This window comes from Neovison vison, chromosome 2 (genome assembly GCF_020171115.1).
Source record: "Neovison vison isolate M4711 chromosome 2, ASM_NN_V1, whole genome shotgun sequence".
NCBI lineage: Eukaryota > Metazoa > Chordata > Mammalia > Carnivora > Mustelidae > Neogale > Neogale vison.
Window position 1 is genome coordinate 221,973,112 of NC_058092.1, and position 21,344 is coordinate 221,994,455.

At 44.2% G+C, this 21,344-nt stretch overlaps 1 pseudogene; it reads left to right on the top strand.

The window, feature by feature from the left end:
- The first annotated feature begins 14,217 nt into the window (after positions 1–14,217).
- LOC122899294 lies at positions 14,218–20,061 on the top strand (annotated as a pseudogene).
- The last annotated feature ends 1,283 nt before the right edge of the window (positions 20,062–21,344 follow it).

The following is a 21,344-nucleotide window of genomic DNA, read 5'->3' on the forward strand; positions in this document are numbered from 1 at the left end:
TTCCCTGTGGTTTTAGTTCTGAAGGTGAAGGAGGGTACTACTGGTGCCTTGAGGCCATTGTTGCAGCTGAGAATCATTTCTCTGGCCAGTGAAATTATTAGGAAAGTATGCAAATGTCTCTTAAACACTTCTGTTTAAATTGCCTTTGGATCAGACATGGAGCCAAACTCTAAAAAAGAATGCAGTGTATCAAAACGCCTCCTCTTTCTGAGGGGGAGAATAAGTAATGATTCCCAGTATACATTGTGAAGGTTGTTCTCTAAATGGTAATGAGGCATCACTGGGTAAATGTTGGCTGGAAATATTAGAAAACAAAATATTTCCATGCAGTCCTACCCAAGGGCATGGATGACTTCAGGGAAGCGAGGCTTATCTGAAGGCAGGGGTGCCGAATGCACCCAGTCAGGATAAAGTCTTGGGGAGGCAATTCAAGATTTGGTTAGATCTGGTGAGCCTCCAACCAGGCAGAGGCTGACAATATCATGCAACCTCCCTGAATAAGCCAACAGAGAAAGATGCTTCTAGGGAAGCTCTAGCTTTATTGTTTTTGCCCCAATCGTTTGCTGATCCACCGTGAAGAAGAGTAACGATAGAGAGGCTTGATAGTCCTGTCCATATGGAGCCAAATACAGGAGACTCCGTGTGTGAAGGGCAGACTCATGCCCCGGCAGCCCTCAGCCCTTGCTCCTTGGCCCAGCGCCCTTGTGCAGGACGCAACCTACACAACTAGGCATGGAAGGCCTGGACCCTCACAGTCCCTCAGAGGTGCCACGTTTTCTCGTGAATGAGGAATTTGTACCAGGCTGGAGCACTCCCTACACCTTCCCAGGCCCTTTGCTGCGTTACTGCACCTTCCCCTCTTAAGTGTCTGCTTATATGTCACTTCCTTGAACTGCAGCCTGGATTAGATGCCTGTTTCAGTGTTCTGCCCTTTACTTCCTGAAACTGAATTGTCGTTGCCTTGTTCTTTGGATCTTCTCCATGAGTTGGGAGCTCCAAGAGGCCGCTGATAGTGCGTTCCTCTTTCTTCGGTGTTCTCTATGGGGCTGGGCACAGAGCAGACGCCTGTCCATAGAGTGGACACCTGCCCAATGGTTGTGGCAAAGTGGAAGAGAAAGGTGCGGGGAACGGAAGGAGGAAAAGAAGAAAAAAGGAGACAGAGAGAAAGAGAAAGGAATAGAAAGTGGGAGGGGAAGAGAGACACAAGGAAAAGGAACTCCAAAGGAAGAGCGCCAAGGGAAAGGAAAGAGGGGAGAAAGAAACTAGGCAAGTGGGGAAAAAAAGGAAAAAAAAAAAAAAAAAAGAACTCAGATGCCCTGGGGATGGAGTGGGGCTTCCTTGGGGCCCCTGCCTGTCTCTCTGGCCCTCTGTCTCTTCCTCATTTCTCACCACCATCAGCACACCCTACCTCATTAAAGTCTGCCTCTCTAACAGATTTGTCTGGACCCAAAACTCTTCACCTATGAAATGTCTTGCTTTCTTGCCAGGGTCTTGCTTCTCTCCTCTCCCAGAACTGTGTTCTGAGATTTCCAACAACAATGTCAAGGCCCATATCTGGGGAAAGGGCTCAAGCCAGCTAAGACCCTGGTTATGGAGGGTCTCCTCAATCAAGTTTAGTAGGATCCTTCGCATCCATGGGAAGCTGGGAGGCTGCGGCAGTCTGTATGGACCACAGAGTAAATGGTGTTCCAAGCTTATTAAAAGTACTTCTTTGGGAAAATACCTTCTTTCTGCCAGAGTTGGGGCTCACAGTCTTGTTCTGGGGCTTCCTGTTTAGAGATATGTTCCAGAGAAGCATTTGGGGTCTGAGATTTCCTACCAGGCTGCTGAAAGAGAAATGCTTTTGGTTGCTGGGGGGTGGAGAATTGCATTTAGGTTTTCACTGAAGTTTGTGATTTTTTTTTTCTTTAAGTTTGTGATTTTTAACATGGCACAGCATGACCTGGGGAGCACATATAAAATGAGCAGCCCAAGGTTCCTACCCCGAAGACTCTTAGTCAGTGGCTTGGAGAAGGCCCTGGGACTCTGCCCATTTAGCAGACATTCTGGTGCGGGCCTCAGGGCCCTTAGGCAGGGGCCTGGCCAGGGAGGCTGTGGGCTGGCGGCTGGCAGTGGCGTGGAAAACTCTGGAAGACTTGGGTCCCACTCAAGCAGAGAAGAGGTTGGTGGAATCCCCATGCATGTAGTTTCAGGGAGGGGATGCTGACCATTTTTCATCTGGTAGCCAGCTCTTGGTGGGTTTGGAATTCCTTGTTTGGGCCTTAGTTTCCTCTTCTCCAGCAGGATTCCTTCTTGCTGGGGGCACCGTCCCTGGGAGTTGGGCCAGAGTGCTTTCTCGTTACTTTCTCGGATCGCTCCACCAGGGCTGCTGGCTGCTGCCTCCAGGGAGGACGCAGATGCTGGGGAGGGAAGTAACAACTCCGCACCCAGCTGGCTTCTTCCAGGGAAGCTACAACCTCGGCAGTTAGTTAGCCACTTTGTTGGAGGAGGGGGTTGGATGGTAAGATGCCCAAGATCTCCCTGGCAGGTCATCACGGCGCCCTGACAAGGACAGACTAAGCAGGGCGGGGGGCTGGCAAGGAAGGCTGGGAGGAGGGACACAGGGAAGTGAAGCGGGAGCAGGAGTCCCCACGTCCCCATCTTCTCTCAGCTTCTAACCAGCTGTGGGACGTGGTACCAGCTTTTGCTGTCAGGGCTTCCATTCGCTCTAGTGAAACAGAGTACCCATCCCTGGCAAACTCTCAAGAATTATTTTTTTTTTCCCTACACTTGTCTCCTCTAAAGCCATGCTTTTTCTTATTGTTTGTTTCCCCCTATTGCCCATTCTCCTCCCCTCCAGCTTTGTTTCCCATTTCCTAGAGACTGCGATTGAACTAGTGAGCTCTTTTATAAAAAATCTTTTTTAGAAGTTGTATTTTTCCACAGCGTATTCTTCAGTTAATTATTTATTGCGTCGTCTCTTTACAAAAACCGAGTGACGTGATCATACTGTAAGGACTTGACTTCAGGAAAGCGAGTAGAACATTCCTCTGAAATACCGCCTCTGTGGTGTGGGACACTCTTCCAACCCTTCTTCTACCTAATCTGTCCCTGCTGCTCCAGCCCGTCCTTTCCCTCTGCCCTTGTTCTTCCCTCTCTGTTTCTGGTGGCAGCAAAGCTCTCTGGCTTCATTTAGCTCTTAGCTCAAGCATTTCCTCAGAACGTCTTTCCTTGCCTGCAGGTCTTACACAACTCTCTCATTGTTCTAGAATCGCCCATCCTTCCTTACGTTTCCTTCAGCGCACCTTAACCACTGATTCGCAAACTCAGCTGCAAATTAGAATCACCTGGGGAGCTGGTCAATCCTGTGAATTCCCTAGTTCCGGTCCTGGGTTTAACTGGTCTGTGGTGGAGGATCTGGCATTTTTTTTTTTTTTAAGGGACCCCTCTAGGGAATTCTTTTTTTTTTTAAGATTTTATTTATTTATTTATTTATTTGTCAGAGAGAGAGAGGGAGAGCGAGCGAGCACAGGTGGACAGAGAGGCAGGCAGAGGCAGAGGGGGAAGCAGGCTCCCCGCCGAGCAAGGAGCCCGACGTGGGACTCGATCCCAGGATGCTGGGATCATGACCCGAGCCGAAGGCAGCCGCTTAACCAACTGAGCCGCCCAGGCGTCCCTCCTCTAGGGAATTCTTAATGTAGAACCGGATTTGAAAACTTCTGCCTAAACATTGTTATATATTTGCTGTTTTTCTCAGTTACTGACAAATACAGTAAATTGGGAAAAAAAAAAAAAGAGGGGAGACAACAAATTTCTTCCCAAGCTATATACATTCAAGTTGCATGTATCTTTGAAGCATTTCCCGTCAAGAGATGGGGTACCCCTTACATTGGCATGGCCCTGTGACTGGCTTCGACCTACTGAGTATTATAGACGTAACTTTGTACAGCTTCTGAGGTGAGCCTGACTGGAGGCAGAGAGGCTCTGTGGAGCAGACCGAAGCTGTCCCAGAGGGGGGCCCTGAGACCAGCCAGTGGATAGCTATTACCCCCTGCCGCGGCGGGTCAGGCCATCTCCAAACACACTGCCCCAGTCGAGGCACCAGATGACTGCAGTGACGTGAGTGACCCCAGATGAGACAGACGGAACAGCCCAGCCGAGCCCAGCCCAAACTGCTGACCTACAGAATTTAAAGCAAATGATTATTTCTCTAAGCCAATAAATTTTGGTACGACTTCCTATGGAGCAATAGATAATACAGAATGTAAGCTTCAGGAGGGCAGAGACGATGTGTTTTTGTTGTTTGGTTGTTTTTGTTATTCTGTCCTCATTACCAGTGTACGTCATTACCCAGATGCCTATCAAGGCACATAGTAGGTGCTCAGTAGATATTTTCTAAATGGATCAATGATATCTGATAGGCCTTTACAAAGAGCTGTTTTGCACTATGGTAAAAGTCTGGTTGGCAGCATGGAGACTTCCCGAAGTACTGAGAGTCGGATAATGAGACAGAATATAACTTGTCTTCCCCCACGATATCGCTTAAACCGCTACAGTGAAGCTCTCCTTTCTCAGTGGGTTGTTTTGTAAAAGGATTATTTAGCATAAATCTTTGCTGATTCAGGAAATCTGTTTTTGTTTTTGTTTTTTCCTAAATCCTCAGCTTAAACACTCCTTAGTTCAGAAATAATATAGACATTGATTGCTGTCTCCGGTCCTCCCCTGAGAAGAGCATCAGGGTAACCCGGGGGTGGGGACGCCATGCCGAGCAGGTGGTGAGGGTGGTGGGGGAGCTGGGGACAGTGGAGAATGAGACATTTGTGAAAAACTGGTAATCTGGCTGGTGATGCTGATTCAGTTCCAGTCCCTGCTGTAAGCAAACTGGGTGTTTGGGCAATAAGTTATATTCAGAAGCCAAAAAAATCTGTCATTAGAAGTCCCAGTGGGAAGAGGAACTAAGAAAGAGTGTCATCTTATCTGAAGTCACAGACAACACTTACTGAGTACCACGTAGGCACTGAGCAAGGATTATGTCATTGAATTCCAGCAATGTTGTACGAGAGATACAGTCATGAAAAAATAGTTTGTATCTGAGAGAACAGGCACAAGGAGATGAGATAATTTGCCTAAATCACATAGTTAGATGAGTTCAAATCCCAGCTCTGTCCCCGGATCCCACCAGACTCTTGACCTTGACCTCATGTTGCCTCCTTGTGACAGGTAAAGTAACAAAGGGTTCCAGGCCAGACATGAATTGTATCGTGTGCGGTCTCTGGATAACTGGATGACTTCGAACAAATCATTCAACTGCTTTGAAGCTGAGTGTTCTCATCTATAAAATGGGTGTAAGAATCTCTCCCAGTGGGGCTTGGGAGGAATCAATGAGAATGTGTGATTTGGTGGCTGGGACACAAGAGGTCCTCCACGGAAGTGTGCTCCCGTCATGCTCCTATGACGCAGCCTCCTCTCAAGGGAACGTCTTTCTTATTCTCATCTGTGGTGTTTAGGGGGAACCCCTTGCCCTTACACTGCTTTGGGATTTTTTTTTAAAAGAGATTTTATGTATTAGAGAGACAGAGAGAGCGAGCGCACAAGCAGGAGGAGCTGCAGGCAGAGGGAGAAGGAGAAGCAGACTCCCTGCAGAGCAGGAAGCCCCACACAGGCCTGGATCCCAGGAACCTGAGATCAGGACCTGAGCCGAAGGCAGATGCTTAACCTACTGAGCCACCCAGGTGGCCCTGCTTTGAGATTTTTGATCCAAGATTTCATGTACATCTTACAGTAGGCAGTGTGCTTCTTGAGGCAGGAAACTAAATTTGACCTTTCGTGCCCTTTTGCCCTTATATTCTCTAGAACATGGGTTTAGCGCTGACACCTAGTGAGTGCTTGGTAATGACTACTGGTGCCTCTTTTGGTTAAAAAGAAACTTAAATAAGACTTTTGAATGTAGAGAAGTGTATAGACAGACTGAGTCTGGATGGCACTTTCTGGCTATGCTGAGCTCTGCACCAGCCCTCAACTTAAGTGTTTGGGGCTTGTGATCAACATTAAGGACTGCTGTCGCCAAGCTGAGTTCTTATCATACATGTTAGTCAGTCTTTGCAGTTAACTTGACGAATTTCACCATTTCTCTGCAACCAACAGCTTCATCAGTAGGGATGCGGCATACTTTGAACAGTGAGCAGCAGTTACTACGGCAGACGCTTTATAGGAACTTTTTAAATGAATACGGCAAACCTAACATGCAGGCAGTATTATTACAGTCGAGGGAGCTAAGCTACAGAGAAGGTAAGTAACCGGCCCAAAGTCACACAGCTGGGAAGGAGTAGAGCTTGATTTGAAATATGTTTCTCTTATAGTATTTTTTATTTTAATGGGCTCTGCTGGTATTGGGCTCTTGTAACTCTCCCTTTTCCATTCTTTTATAACTTCCCAACCCCCTTGGTGGTGGTTGGGTGGAAGGTGCATATCACCTTCAGTCCTGGAGGTGAAAGTGGGAGCTAGTAGAGCTCAGAGATGTCCATTCTTCTTAGGATGACTTTGCCTGTCTGCTGACAGCCACTGGGTCAGCTCCTAACTGACATCGTGATACATATTTACACATTTCTTTGCTTATTTTCTTTCTTCCGAGAATGTAAGCTCCAGAAAAAGTTTGTTTTTTGTTCACTGCTATATCCCATTGTGTAGAACAGTTCCTGCCATATAGTAGGTGCCCTGTGATTATTTCTTAAAGGAGTCCGTTGTTTGTTCATTTCCTGGTTTAATTGCGAGAGGAGCCATCTTGTTTCTGAGCTGTCTGGAGCCACTTCGTTCCTCCCCGCTGTCTCCCTGCAAATGCACATCACCACTATGCTTTATCCTCGTGAGATTGTGCTTAACTGGTGAGATCACATACGTGAAATCATGAAGCACGATGGACCGTCGTGATCCGTCCATCACAAAGGCTGGGTCCTTAAATGTCTCAGTCTCTTTAGAGCTGGAATCTGAGAACCCAGTCTAAAACATAGAATATTATAATAGGAAGCTCAACTTTTACCTGTGTCCCTTGAAGAGCATTGAATTTGGCCCAATTCCTAATCTACAGCAGTGTTTCTGAAAAGCAGTTCTTCTCTTCTTAATTCTTTCCTACCTGCTGTTGCTCTGGCGTCCCTGGAATATTCCTCGATTCCCAGCCCATTTGGCTTTTCTCCATCTTCCGTCCTCACCACCACCAGGCCTCTGGTTTGTGGCCTGAGCCTCCTTGCCTAAGTCTTCTGATCTTCCCTCCAGCTTCTCGAGCACAGTCATCACTTAGGAGCTGTGTGATCTTGGGCAGGTAGTATAGACCGTGCCACAGTTTTTCTGATTCCGAAGTGGAAATTTAATCCTGTAAGAATTAATGAGTTCATACTCACCAAGTACTTAGAACAGTGCCTAGTACACAGTAAGCACTCAACTTTAGCTGCTATTGTTATTAATAGTAGTAATGATATTATCCAACTCCTGATTGTGCAGAGCTAAGTATCTGAGAATCAACAGAATAAGATGGAAACTCGAGACACAGAAAAAGGAAGGTATAAATCTTAGTCAGCAAGGTCAAATTTCTCTTTTTGTTTCATATATGTGTGGGAAAGTGGTATACAGGGAGAGGTGGGGACATGTGGAAACTTCATTACAAAACCCTGTACCTGTCAAAGTATTGTAAGCATTTAGATACTAGAAAAATGTCCTTTTTTTTTTTTTTTCCCCCTGCAGGAGTAGCTCTGTTTGTGATTTTATCTGTTCTTTAAAATTGTTCCTCTTTTTTTTGGACCATCCATCTTCAAGTATTTTAAGTCTTTATCTCACTCTCTTGAGACTCTCTGTTTTTACTGTCTGACCTTCTCTTTTGATTTTTTGCTTTCATTTTTATAGCTTTCCTGCTGATCACAGTGTTGAGTCTCCTAGCAATTGCTGAAGGTCTCTTCTTGGCAATTTTCTTGCCATGTGATACCAAGAACATCCTGTAAGCCTTCTATGGCACTGGAGAGAGGTAGGATGAGGCCAAGTCAGTCCATTTTCTTGTCACCTGTGTTCCATGTCCCAGCAATGACAGGGCACAGGTCAAGCCACATGGAGATAATTACCAGAATCGGGGCAGCTGCCAATGCCTTGAGCTAGCTGACCACATCTGTGAAGCCACCAGAGAAATGGTGTGATTGCTGTGTGCATAGGGAGGCAGGGCTAGGAGACCCAATTTAGTCTGAGCCCAGGATGGAGACTAGATAAATCCTAGTACAAGAAGGACTATAATTGAGTCTGTTTGGGCTCTGTTTCCAATATATAAATTGGAAGCAATTTAATGGAATTTAGCATTTCAGGTTTTAAAGATGTGGGCTAGGATTTTTGTATGATGAACCTTGAATATCCTAATTATGGGATTTCTTTTTCCAAATCACATTTGTCTCATAACTCGAAATCAGTCCACTTTAGAAAGAGTCATGATGTTAGAAAACCCAAAGTTAAAAATAAGATAAAATCAGAAAGTGTTTGATTTGCTTTTTCATTTTATTCTAAATTTCATTCTAACTTTTCAAAGCCACGAACTCTCCTGGATGCCTTGCAGATCTGTTTCAGAGCATTAAGTCCCTGTTCCAGTCTTACAGGAATTAGGATGGTGTGAAGGAAGGAATAAGGAAACTGAAATCAGAGGCAGTAGGAGCCACTGCCAGTAGAAGCTCAAGGTGAAATGAAGGGAAAATGTGCCTCAATTTTAAGCTAATGTGAGAGGGAAACCCAGTGAGCTCTGGGGGGAATTTAACACACATCCTTGTTAATCTGGCAAAGAGAGACACAGCCTTAAGGCTTGTGCTGCTAATCTGATGAACTTGTAGAGAAGCTCACATCTTCTTGAGGTCTGGGACCTGGTGGAGACGATGATGGTAGAGAACTTGGTGAAGTGACCCAAGGATACCCAACTAGGTCTGTTTCCAGAGTCCTAAGCATGATGGGTGATACCACCCTGCCCTTTCTTGACACATTCCCAGGTATTTCCTGACCCTTTAAATGCATTGCTATGCCCAAGAGGCAGTAGAGTAAGGTTCTTAAGATCTTAGGTTCTGTAGCCTGCCAATGTGGACTTGAGTCTTACATACCTGGATTATAGTTTGTATTGCCTTGATCAAGTCATTAAAAACCTCTGTTCAGGGGGGCTCAGTGGGTTAAGCCTCTTCCTTTGGCTCAGGTCATGATCTCAGGGTCCTGGGATCAAGCCCCTGCATGGGGCTCTCTGCTCAGCAGGGAGCCTGCTTTTCCCTCTCTCCTGCCAGCCTCTCTGCCTACTTGTGATGTGTCTGTCAAAAAAATAAATAAAATCTTTTTTAAAAAAAGATATCTGTTCAGTAAAATGGAGATATTAAATGCCTCAAGCTGCCCTTGTGGAAATTCCATGGTTCATATAAAGCACTTTTATGAACCATGCAACCTGGGACTGGGAAAGTGGTGTCATCAATTAATGATAATAATATTGATTATCAATATGATTTTTCCCTGGAAAACACAAGAGGATTTCTTTTTGATGAGCAGAAGTTTCAGTGGCGAGGTCTAAATCGGCACTCGGTTTGCAGTCCCGTTGACCTCAGGTGGTGTGCTTGCATCAAATGGAAATCTGAGCTGCAAAACCCCAGCTCCTCAGCCTGCACCTGCCTTTGGCAGGAGGGGGAATCTCTGTTGAAATAACGGGCACCTTCTCCGCCACCGCTGAACGAGAAGCAAGTGACTCACTACTGGTCATCTGCCGCTCACTCACTTCTGCTGCAGAGGAACTGCAGACATATAGTCCGCTCCAAGCTCAGGGCAGTGGGGCCTGGCTGGAAAGTGAGCTCAGTGGGGTCAGAGCGAAACCTGGTGAGCCCAGCTCAGCAGGAGCCCATCTCCAGGCCTGCCCCGCCCCTCCCACCGAAGAGTGCCTGCATATTCCCTCCTCTGCTTGTCTATGTGCTAGAGTCAGACCGACAGGGTCTCAGCCCACTTACTGGCTCAATGAAAGCCATGAGTTCATCTGGGAAATGGAGGTAATAATGGTATTTATCTTAATGGCTTATAGTGAAAATCAAATAAGATCTTGGCACAGTATAAAAACTTCAGTTAATAGTAGTAATGATTGTGTTGGTCCTTTGGCCTAGTGTCCCCTTTCCCCCTCTTCTCCTCAGTGTCCATCTGCGTCCTCCTCAGATGACACTGGTCACAGCGAACACCCCTCCCTGCACTTCACTCCGTCTGCTCGGGTCTGTCATCAGCATTTGTGGACCTTATTGCAGAAGCTGTCTTGTCTATGGGTTTTATTATATAAAACATTAATTACTAAAATGTATATTATGAAAATATTCATTAATAATGAATTTATTCATTTACTCAAAAGTATGTGTTGAATATTGGCTGTTTATGCAGCCTTCTAGATGTTGACGATTTGGCAATAAATAGGTGAATTCTTGCCTTTGTGGAGCTTACATTCTAGGGAATGAGACACCTACGAAAATAGGTATACAGTTTAAAGAATAGGACAGGCATTTGATACCTACTTCTCAAGTGAAGACACAGAACATTTTCCCCTAAAAGGACCCTGAATGTGCCCTCTCAGACACATCCTTATCCTGCCTGAGCCCAAAGGACCTCATCATCCTGGCTAGCGGATTGTATCCTTGTCTTACCTTATAGTTTTGCCCCCTACATAATGGACACTCAATACTATTTTATTTGCTTTTTTTACATTTCAATGTCATGTAATGTATTACCTACATTTTTCTGTGCCTTACTTCTTCCACTCTATATTATGTTTTAGGGTTTATCTTCATCGGTACCTAGAGTTATAGCTCACTCAGATGTCACTGCTGCATAGTATTACTTTCCCACACTTTATGTGTACATTCTCTGATTGATATATATATTTGGGTTATTTCACTTGAAATAATTATTATCTTGCTTCATTGACCATTCTTTAACCCACTGAGCCACCCAGGCACCCCTTCGTTGACCGTTCTTGAAACTGGCTCCTGGTTCCCATTGCAAGAGTTCCTGCAAAAGGTAAATTTCTGGATCATTTGATAAATGGATAAATTTCTAGAGGATGGGGCCTCTTCTCTTGGGTGCTTACTGTTGCCTCTCACACAGGGGATGGTCAAAGCTGGTTTAAGGGACAAATTGGAAGGAAACTGCTTAATGTTGAACTTCATGAGTTTCTGGTTGAATTTGGCCTTTATAGGAAAAAGTGAAACACAAGGTAAAGCATCCAGAGATTTCATCTTCTGAATCAGAAGGAAACTTTCAGAGGAAGGGGATGTGAAAGAGGCAGGTCTTCAAAACAGGTGGGAGAAACACAATTCAGTGTGGTATTACGGAAGAGGTTCAGACTGCAAACTTCTTAAAGGCCAGAACCATATGTTGACATACGTGAGAGCAATAATTATGAGGGGGGTGACGTTTGTCTCCAGGGTGAGTTAGGAACTGAAGGGAACGTGCACACCGTGCCTAGTCCCTCATCATAAGTCCGGGTCCAGTCTTGTTTCGTCTTTGGCTTGCCGGCTCTGCCACTGACTGGCTCTGTGACCTTGAATGAATCCCTTCATCTCTCTGTGTCTCAGTTCCTTGATCTGTGAAGTCCCACCCATGCAAGCAATTCAGGTAGCCAGGTACCAAAGTTAAGAGAGGAAATGAAGTTCCTAGGTATCTCAACGTCACTATCATTGGTAGGAAGGCATGGGATTCAGCAAAGCAACCAGAATTTCCTGTTGACATGTCAGCATGGGCTCTCAGGCCAAATCAGGAGCAGGTTTTATACTCCATCAACGGATTCCTTACTGTTGGGCTATTCAAAAAGCTCTTCAGAGTTCTCTGGTCCAGAACAGCAAGGCCAAGCATCCCTTTCCGTCCCTCTCCGCCCAGATGGATAGCTTCAGAGTTCCTCCTTCCCTGGGACTAGCCTGGGGTTTCTGGCACCAGCAGTGGTAACAGACTGCAGGCTTCAGGCAGCTCGGAGGCAAGCTAAGCCATCCGTGCACCCAGGCAATAAGGAGGGGATTACAAGGATTGATGGAGTGTGCAGAGAAGGCCTCTGGCAGAACAAAGTGGAATCTAGAGGACTCGGTAGGCCATGCAGAGCATTTCACATTCGTGATCCAGGTCAAACAGAAGGGCTGCCAAGGTCTGCTGTTGTCATGGCCGTGCCAACACAAAGGAGACAGACCTGGCTGAATGGCTGCCTGTGCCCACTAGAGTCTCCCATCTTGAGGTCCGGGGTTGATCAACTCTGGAGTCACCACTGCCCTTGCAGAGAGGCCAGCAAATAATTTCCTCCCCGGAATGGGATTTCCTCAGGGGAATCGTGTCCCTGATGTGTTACCGTAGGTGACACCACTGACCAGGCTGTAAAAAAAATGCGGCATGTTGGGTCAAAGGGACTTCTCCCTCCCTCAGAGGGACTGCTCAGAGGATGGGTCAGAACAGTCCTTCTTGGACTTTTCCAGAATATCTTAGGAGGTTCACAGATGGGATATCTTGGCTTCACAGATGCTCTTCAGCCACTTGCCCTGTTTGGAGTAAGCAACAGAATAGGTTGGCTTGCAAAGGGCAGCTGAGACCTGGTGGAGAGGCTCTCCAGATGGTGGCAGGGCAGCCAGCGGCAGTGCCAGCAGGAAGCTCTGGTGGCTCAAGCAGCTTGAATGTGCCGGATCACATTGCCCCGAGAACACCAACCTTCTGTTGCCTCTGCTCTCTGGAAAGTATAGATGGCTTTGCCCTTTAGGGTGGGGGAACTTCTTCTCCAGAGCCCATACTATAGAATGGGGCAATACTTCTTTCATCAGATGGGCCAACAAAATTTATAGAAGGCTAACAGGAAAAATCATTTTCAGTGAGAGAGGAAGCACTCCTGTTCAGCTTTAAGATCTCCCTGGCCTTTCGGTTTGCTCTGTAAGGTGTCTCCTTTACTTCCAGGGCTCAGCTCAATGGGACTTGATTTCCTCAGTCCAGAATCATCCTTCCTTCACCTCTCCCACACTATAGCCATCAGAGAGGACCTTAACACTCAAACTCTCACACCTTGTCCCTCCAAGAATTGACTCCCATGTTGCCCTGAGGCTACTTCTAGAGGGGCAATTAATGTGCATTTGGCATCCTGAGTCATGTGTGTCTGACTCTGGGATCAAGGGAAGATGGGGTAGGTGGACCGTGATCTTGAGGGTTACAGAGGGTGGAGAGAATTCTGGTTCTGCTGCTTCTTAACCATGTGTCTTGGGCAAGTCACTCAATGATAAAATTAGAAAAAAGACGCATGAGCTGCAAAGTTGTCATGGGGATTCAGTGAGATTTTCTAGAAAGAAAGGATGAGAGAGAAGAGACAGAGAACAAGTTAAGCAGAGTACCTAAGTGCCTAGTTGGTAGTTAAACGTTTGATAAGAGGGAACCATTACTATTTTGATAGGAAATGCTGATAATGCACACATGCAAAACTTTCAGAGGTTTTAAGTCATTTCTAGAGGATTCTGAGGATCCTGATCACAGGTTGTCAGATCCCATGGGTATTTCTCTTTGATTAGGAAAATGAGGAAAAGCCCCAAGAGAAGTGACTTTCCCACAGTCACTTAGTTACTTAGGAGCAAAGCCAGATCTCAGAGCTGGAATTCCTGACTCCAGTGCTCTTTCCTTGGACATTTGACTTACAAGGAGCCAAACAGGCCTCACAGAATCACCTACCATCTGCTAAATGACAGTGGTTGGCAAGAGATTCTCCTTACACTGCAGGGAACAGAAAATTGCTCAATTCATTTCCTTGTAGACGGTGAAAATCTCATTCAGGAGAAAAATGGGAGTGTGTGGATAATCAATCTGATGCCACCCTGGTGTACCTAACAACCCTCACAGAGGACAGGCTCAGTGTACTAGGCTTTTGGTAACTTTGGGCTCCATCTGTGCTGGACATCTTCTGTTTGTCCCTCCAGATCTTCTCTCCACTGCCTTCACCCTGTTCACTGCCTCTGGAGGCTGACCTGTGTGGACCGCACCAAAAAGCATCCTTGCTCTTTGGCTTATGGGTCAATGCAGCCAATCAGAAGCTCCAGTAGGAGCTTCAGAGAGAAAGGGAAGTGAGGATAGTAAATTACTTCCACTCTCATCTTGACCCATGACTCATGTTGGGATTACTCCATTTAGCTATGTCATGCAACACAAGATCACTGTTCTTCACATGGTGACCAATTCTAGATTACTCTTTCCTTCTGGATTCACATGAGTCTTCCTTCCCTTGGTCTCTTTGGGCTTAGGGGCGGTTACTCTCTTCCCTTATTAACCTTAGGATGTTGTACCATCCTTTGTGGTTTTCCCATGCCCTGTCCACATCTTTGTACATGAACTATACTTGAACTATCCTGCATATGCCAGCCATTTTATTTTGGGACTCTAACTGATATACTAGTCTCAAATTGTTCCAAATCAAGATCCAGCCACAGTTCCCCTAGTGTTGGCTTGGGAGAAAATTCCATATCAAATAACACTTAACTTTCAGACTGTGCCTCTATTCTTGCTATATCCCCTTTACGTAACCCCTTATAGGAGCCCAGCTAGAATTTTGTCAATTGTAGCAATGGGGGTCTGATTCATCTTCCATGCCATGAAAGATATACACTGTGTCAGAAGTGACAGGTAAAGGTGAATAGAGGGGGTACTTGGTCATCCAGCCAACTGCCATCTTTTATCTTGTGAACTTCATGGGACTTCTTTTGGCTTTCTGACATGAGTTCAGTTAAACAAAACAACCTAGAAAGCCATTAAATATGGTGACTTTATAATATAAGCCTAAGACTAAACCCTATCTCAGTAATTAAGATAATTATTAATTAACTGAGTTCTTGACATGTGGAAATATAAACTCTCATTAAAGTTGGTAGAAAGAGTTGATGTTGAGTGAAGAACTAACCTGGAATCCACAATCCAGGATCTTTTTGTTCTTACTCTACATTTTCCTGTTTTGGTCTTCCACAAAAAACGAGATGGTAAGCTGAGGACAAGAAGTATGTTTTTAACCTAATGATTTTTTTTTTTTTTTTGGCCAGTGTTTATTTGGCACTTTCTATGTGTTAGACGCAGTCTTGGTCCTAGAGACACAATGGTTCCTAAGAAAGATATGGTCAGGGGCACCTGGGTGGCTCAGTGGGTTAAAGCCTCTGCCTTCAGCTCAGGTCATGGTCCCAGGGTCCTGGGACAGAGGCAGAGACCCTGCTCTGCGGGGAGCCTGCTTCCTCCTCTCTCTCTCTCTGCCTGCCTCTCTGCCTACTTGTGATCTCTGTCAAATGAATAAATAAAATCTTTTTTAAAAAAAAAGATATGATCACTGTAGTCAAAGAACATATAGTCCAACCCAGAGCAAACCATGGCTGTAGGCTGTTTTGTTAATAAAGTTTTATTGGAACACAGTCATGCTGATTTGTTTATGTAGGGTCTATGGCTGCTTTCCAGCTACAAGGCAGAGTTGAGTAATTGCAATTTGCCAAGCCTATAATATCTACTGCCTAGCCTTTTACAGTAAGTTTTCTGAATCCTGGCAGAGCCATATACCTTCCTAGTATGAGGCACCGACATAGACACAATGTTTTTTTCTCAACAAATACCTTGAGGTCAGATCAAGAGACTCTTTACAGCTAAAAAGCATTGCCATTGTCTTGATAGTAGAAAATAATCCTCAGTGGATTATTTTTAATCTTTGCATCTTAAAGAATTTGCTGAAATTTCTAGAGCTGTTGACATATGAACAATCTTTTTTTTTTCGCCTTTTTTTTTGTGTGTGGATCAGTGTGAATTCAATACACCTGTGCAACTGTGCAAGAAGTTTCAAAGGGGAAACTATTCTGATGCACGGGGGGTAGGGGGAACGGATTGAATAGAACCTTGATTGCTCCCATTCCAGAATGTGTCATCTGGTTTTCTGCTGCTCTTAGCCTTCTTCTAAATGTACTTATGCTGTGAATTTCTTTCCAACTTTTTGTTCATAAATACTTGAAGAAAAGAAATGAACTCAGAAGTTCCTTTTAACCACTTCCCTTTCACTGGTATTTCACAGCACCAATCTGTGGTTGTGGGATTCTCTGGGATTGGTGAAGAGAATAAAAAGCGATGTAATGGTCCTAGAGTGCCCATCCTCTGTGAGGCATCTCTGAATAACATTCAGAAATACATTCAAATGGGTGCGAACTGCTCTCTCGGAGCCCTTGTAGGTGCAGGATGTTTATCTTGTTCTGGGAACTCATCGGGAGTATTACTGAAATTTGAAAAGAAAAGAAATGCAACTGATTCTTCAAATGAATAGGCGGGTTTTGTTTTAATTAAAATTAGAATGCCATGGAAGAAGCTGGGACACTCTCTGAAGATAAGGAAAGGGAAGGACAATGTTGTAGTTTATTCTAGGAAAGAGAGAGAGAGAGTGAGAAAAGATAGGTCCAGGCACACTGTTGGAAAAGCTGACAATTCCTACTGTGATTTTCTCAGTGCCTAAAACTAGCTAATTAATACATAGTCTTCCAGACCATGAATGCAAAATATTATACGTGGAAGTTATCCCAATCCAAGGTAGACTTATGACCTCTGATCATCTCAGTTTATTATCTAGCTTGATCAGTTCAATCCAAAAGGAATTTACAAAGGCCCTCCTGTGTTGTAGGAATTGTGAGCACCCCAAGAAAATACAGCAATGATGCAGGTAACAATGCCTTCCTCAGAGTTTACAATCTAGGTAAGAAGGATAAGAAATATGGCTACACATAAACAGAACACAGCACTATAATTTATATGCCACACATAATTTAACGGGTGTAAAAACCAGTGAAAGGCAGAGTTAATGAGAGATGGAAATAATGAGTTTTTGGTTTTTGGTTATTTGTTTGTTTGTTTGTTTGTACCGAAGCTAGGCCTTGGATAATAAAAAGAGTGGAAGATATTCTAGCAGATACAACAGTGTGAGCAGAAGTAAACACTTCATTGAACACTTACATGTGGTTGCATTATAGAAAACCAGCTCTTGTTAAGAGGTAGAAGAGGTCACCAAGGATTTTAAACGCAGTGTGAAAATAGAAAGTCATTAATCCTGAGAAGAAGACTGGCATCCTTGAAGCTTCTCTCTAAGCTTGAGATGGTAGCTGTGTCTCAGGAAGATTGGAGAGATGAGAAATTGAAGATGGGGAGGCCACTTAGATGAGGACTGAAATACTCCAGGTGAGGACAAATGTGATTATAGTAATGAATACCCTATAGAGATGCCTTAGGCAGATGTGGCACCTGCCAGGATATGATTGAGAAGGAGATATAGGTACGTGTCTGATTATGTGAAACTGATTTAAAAACGGCTTCAATATGGGGAGACGTGTGACAAGGTGTGCCCCAGTCCAGACTGCAACTAATGAAAATAAATTAGTTCAAAACCAAACACATTTTAAACCTTCTGTGCTGACCTATGTCTATTAGGCCTTTTAGGACCTAATTCAAGAATGCCTCTCCTCCAAGAATTTCCTAGCTACAGAAATTGGTTTTGCTTACAGTTCTTCTTTTTTTCCCCACTTTGGGATTTATTTACTTGTTTTATCCCACAAGCAAAGGGTCTGCTGAGCATGGAGCCAGACATGGGGCTCAATACTACAACCCACCAAATCACCATCTGAGCCGAATCCAAGAGCTGGACACTCAGCTGACTAAGCCACCCAGGGACCTCTTGCCCCTTGCTTATAGTTATTATGCAATTACAATACAAGCAATTGTGGGGAAATTTTAGAAAAAAGGCAGTGTCTTTTATGCCTTTGTTATCCACTAAATATTCTAGTATAGTGCCAGGCATACAGTAAGTGATACTATATGGGTGTAGAATGATTTGCTTGATAGACAGCTTCTGCAAATACAGGTCACATACACATCAAAGTAGCTGCTTAAAATGGGGAGATGTGGAAAGGAGAGGTTCTTCAGGGTCAGGGAGATAACCACCAGGCCCATGTGGATAGAGCATAGGAGAAGTTGAAAAATTTAAGTCATTACTGTGGTGGTAGAGGGATTCTTAGGGGATTGGGAATGGTGCTTAGAGGGGCTCATTCATAGAGCTGAAGTGGTTATAGAATTGCAACCTAGAAGGAAATGACACAAAGTCCATCCTGGTGATTTTAATCAAAGGGGAATAATTTTTACTTACCTCTTGGCTAATGTGAAAACAATTTGAAACCTAATTAGGGCACTCTTCACAAAATGCTTTTGGAAACTCCTTAAATGGATGTGACTGAAGGTTAGGAAAATTAATTATTTTCTAATACTTTCTGTAAGACTAAAGCCTGCACACACGTGTGTGCACAAACGCACACACGTTAGCTTTTTCTTGTGGAATACAAACTATATGAAAACTTATGTACCTCAAACACACATATCACTTAATGTTGAAATATGAGAAGCATTCTTACTAAAATCAGGAACAAGAGAAGTATGATCAATACTATTCAACATTTTAATGAAGATACTAGACAATGCAATAAGACGTGGAAAATAAGTAAACCACTAGACAGAAAGAGATAACAGCTGATAGTACTTGAGATTTATCCAAAAATCTAAGTAGTTTAACAGGTATTCTTTGAATTTTTTATTAGAACTCAAAAAAATTCCACAAATTTGAGGGATTCCCTCTCCCTATCATCTATTTCTGTATACCAGTGATAGTTATAAAATATCATTTCCTGATATGAACATGAGGAAAAGTATTAAGCTTACTGAGAGACAGAAAAGAAGACTTGATAAAATAGAAATGTTCCATGTTTGTGTTTTAGGAAGACTCAATAAATTGTTCATAAATTAATCTAAAAATTTAATTGCATTCCCCATCAAATTTCTCCAGAATCTGACAGATTAATTCTAAAACCCTTATGGAATGAAAAATGTATAAGAGTACATCAATTTTTTAAGAAAAAGAAAACTGATGGAGATATGGCTTGTTAGACATCAAAGTATACTATAAAACTGCAGTAATGAACAGGATATGGTATTGGAATGGAAGTAGATAAAAAGGGATCAGTGGAACTCAGTAGAACCCAGACATAAATATAGTCTAGAGATTGCATTTCATGTAACCAAGGAAAGAACTTAGGACAACTGGCTAGATATCTAAGAAAATAGAAAATTAGATCCAGAGTAATCTATGGGTGGCAGTGATCCGTGGGTGACTCGCCAGCCCTCTGGTCTGCTGGGCTCATGTGCCTGAGTGTAAGCCAAGTGAGCTCAGGGCTCTTGGGCCAGAATCTGGATTCCTGACTCCCAGTTGGGGACTCCACCTGGCATTCAGGAGGGTGTGGGACATGCTCAGTATTCCTCAGCCCTGCCTCTAGTTTCCTCCTTCCTGATGCTACTGCTGAGTAGCCTGGGGCTGGTGGGGGCGGGCCCCAATCTTGGACTGGCAGAGGAGCTGCTGCTGGACCCTTGGCAGCACCCTGACTGCTGATCTATGGCCATTTGGCCCTACCTGGCCTGCTCCTGAGCCTGCTTCAGAAAGATGAGCTGGGCCCAGTGTAGTTCCTGTATACCTCCACCCTGCTCACCCTGTTGGGCCAATAGCTGTGCTCTGTGGGTCCAGTGCAGCTGGTGGCTGGCCATGCTACTGCATCTAGGTTACCAACCTAGACAGCCCCAGGGGATACTGTCATTGTGGTTGCTGCCTAGATACTACTGCTCAGCTCTGAGCCGTCCTTCCTACAGCTCTTCTGTGGTCTCCTTGCTGGCCTGGCCTATGAAGCTGGGTCCTTCCAGTGGCTGGAGCTTTCTGAGTGGCTTTCTGGAGTTTTTTGAGCTGGATGGAGCTTTTGGAGCAGCTATGGGCAATGTAGGAGGGTGTCTTTTGGAGGACCCTGGTGAGGGGCTGGCCACTGAGACACCTTCCTACTGAAGGGAGCCTAGCTGAGCTATCACTCATCTTACCATCCCGGACCTCCTTACATGGCCTCCCCTAGCCTTTGGTTCTGCAGCGAAGGCTCAGCCTGGCAGTCCCCAGGCCTGGGGCTTGTGCAGTGGACCTGAGAGGGCTCCTCAGAGGTTAGTCTGGCCTGGGCACAAACTATCTAACAAAACACATTAAGCTATAATAACATTTATGTTGTAAATATTTTCTTTCAGCCTAGCAGGTAAGTATTTTAAATATATAAAGACTTTTTATTAACAAATAAGAAAAAGACAAAAATACAAGCAGGTAATTCACAGAAAAAGAAATTCAAATAGCTAGAACTATATGAAGAGACATAAAACTTCAGTTATAGTCAGAGAAATACAAATGAAACATCAATGAAATACCAGTTTTGCTCCCATAAATTTGAAAGACAAGGAAGAAGGTGATAATGAGGACATATATACTGGTGTGGGTGTTGACATTGATTGATACAGCCTCTTCTGGAGAAAAATTTCACCATGTTTATCAAGATTTAATATTTATATCCTCTTATTTGACAATCTATTTTAATAGCAGTTTCTGAGAAAAATATTCTCCTGTGTCTACAATATGACATACACATCACAATGTTGTTTATTACAGTGACAAGCTGAACATGACTAACTGTCCATCAGGTGGGGGTACAGTTAAATGAAGTACTCCATCTGTTCTGTGGAATATTATACAGCAATGAAAAAGAACGAGGTAGATTTTTATGTACTGTCATAGATCTCTAAGACATACTGTCACCTCAAATAAAAGCAATTTATAAGATAATACACAATGCAATTCCCTTTATGTAATAACAAGCAAAACACAAATGTAATTCTAAATATGAACATAAATACATGTAAATGTACAGAATAGGATCTGGACGTATATACACCAAACTGTATAAAATTATATCTAGAGAAGGCTGTGAGTTTGGTGTAGCAAAGGAGATCTTTTTTTTTTTTTTAAAGGACTTTATTTATTTGACAGAGAGAGAGATTGTAAGTGGGCAGAGAGGCAGGCAGAGAGAGAGAGGGAAGCAGGCTCCCCGCTGAGCAGAGAGCCCGATGCGGGGCTCAATCCCAGGACCCTGGGATCATGACCTGAGCCGAAGGCAGAGACTTAACCTGCTGAGCCAGCCAGGTGCTCCCCAAAGAGGATCTTTTGATAGAATTATTTATCTGATGATTTTTTTACAAGAATGTATGAATTGGGCACACCTGAGTGGCTCAGTCAGTTAAGCCTCTGCCTTCAGCTCAGGTCATGATCTCAGGGTGCTGGGATCCAGCCCTGTGTCAGGCTTCCTGCTCAGTGGGGAGCCTGCTTCTCCCTCTCCTTTTCCCCCTCCCCCCACTTTAGCTCTCTCTCTCCCTCAAAGAAATAAATAAAATCTTAAAAAGGAAGAATGTATGAATTAATCATGTGATTAACA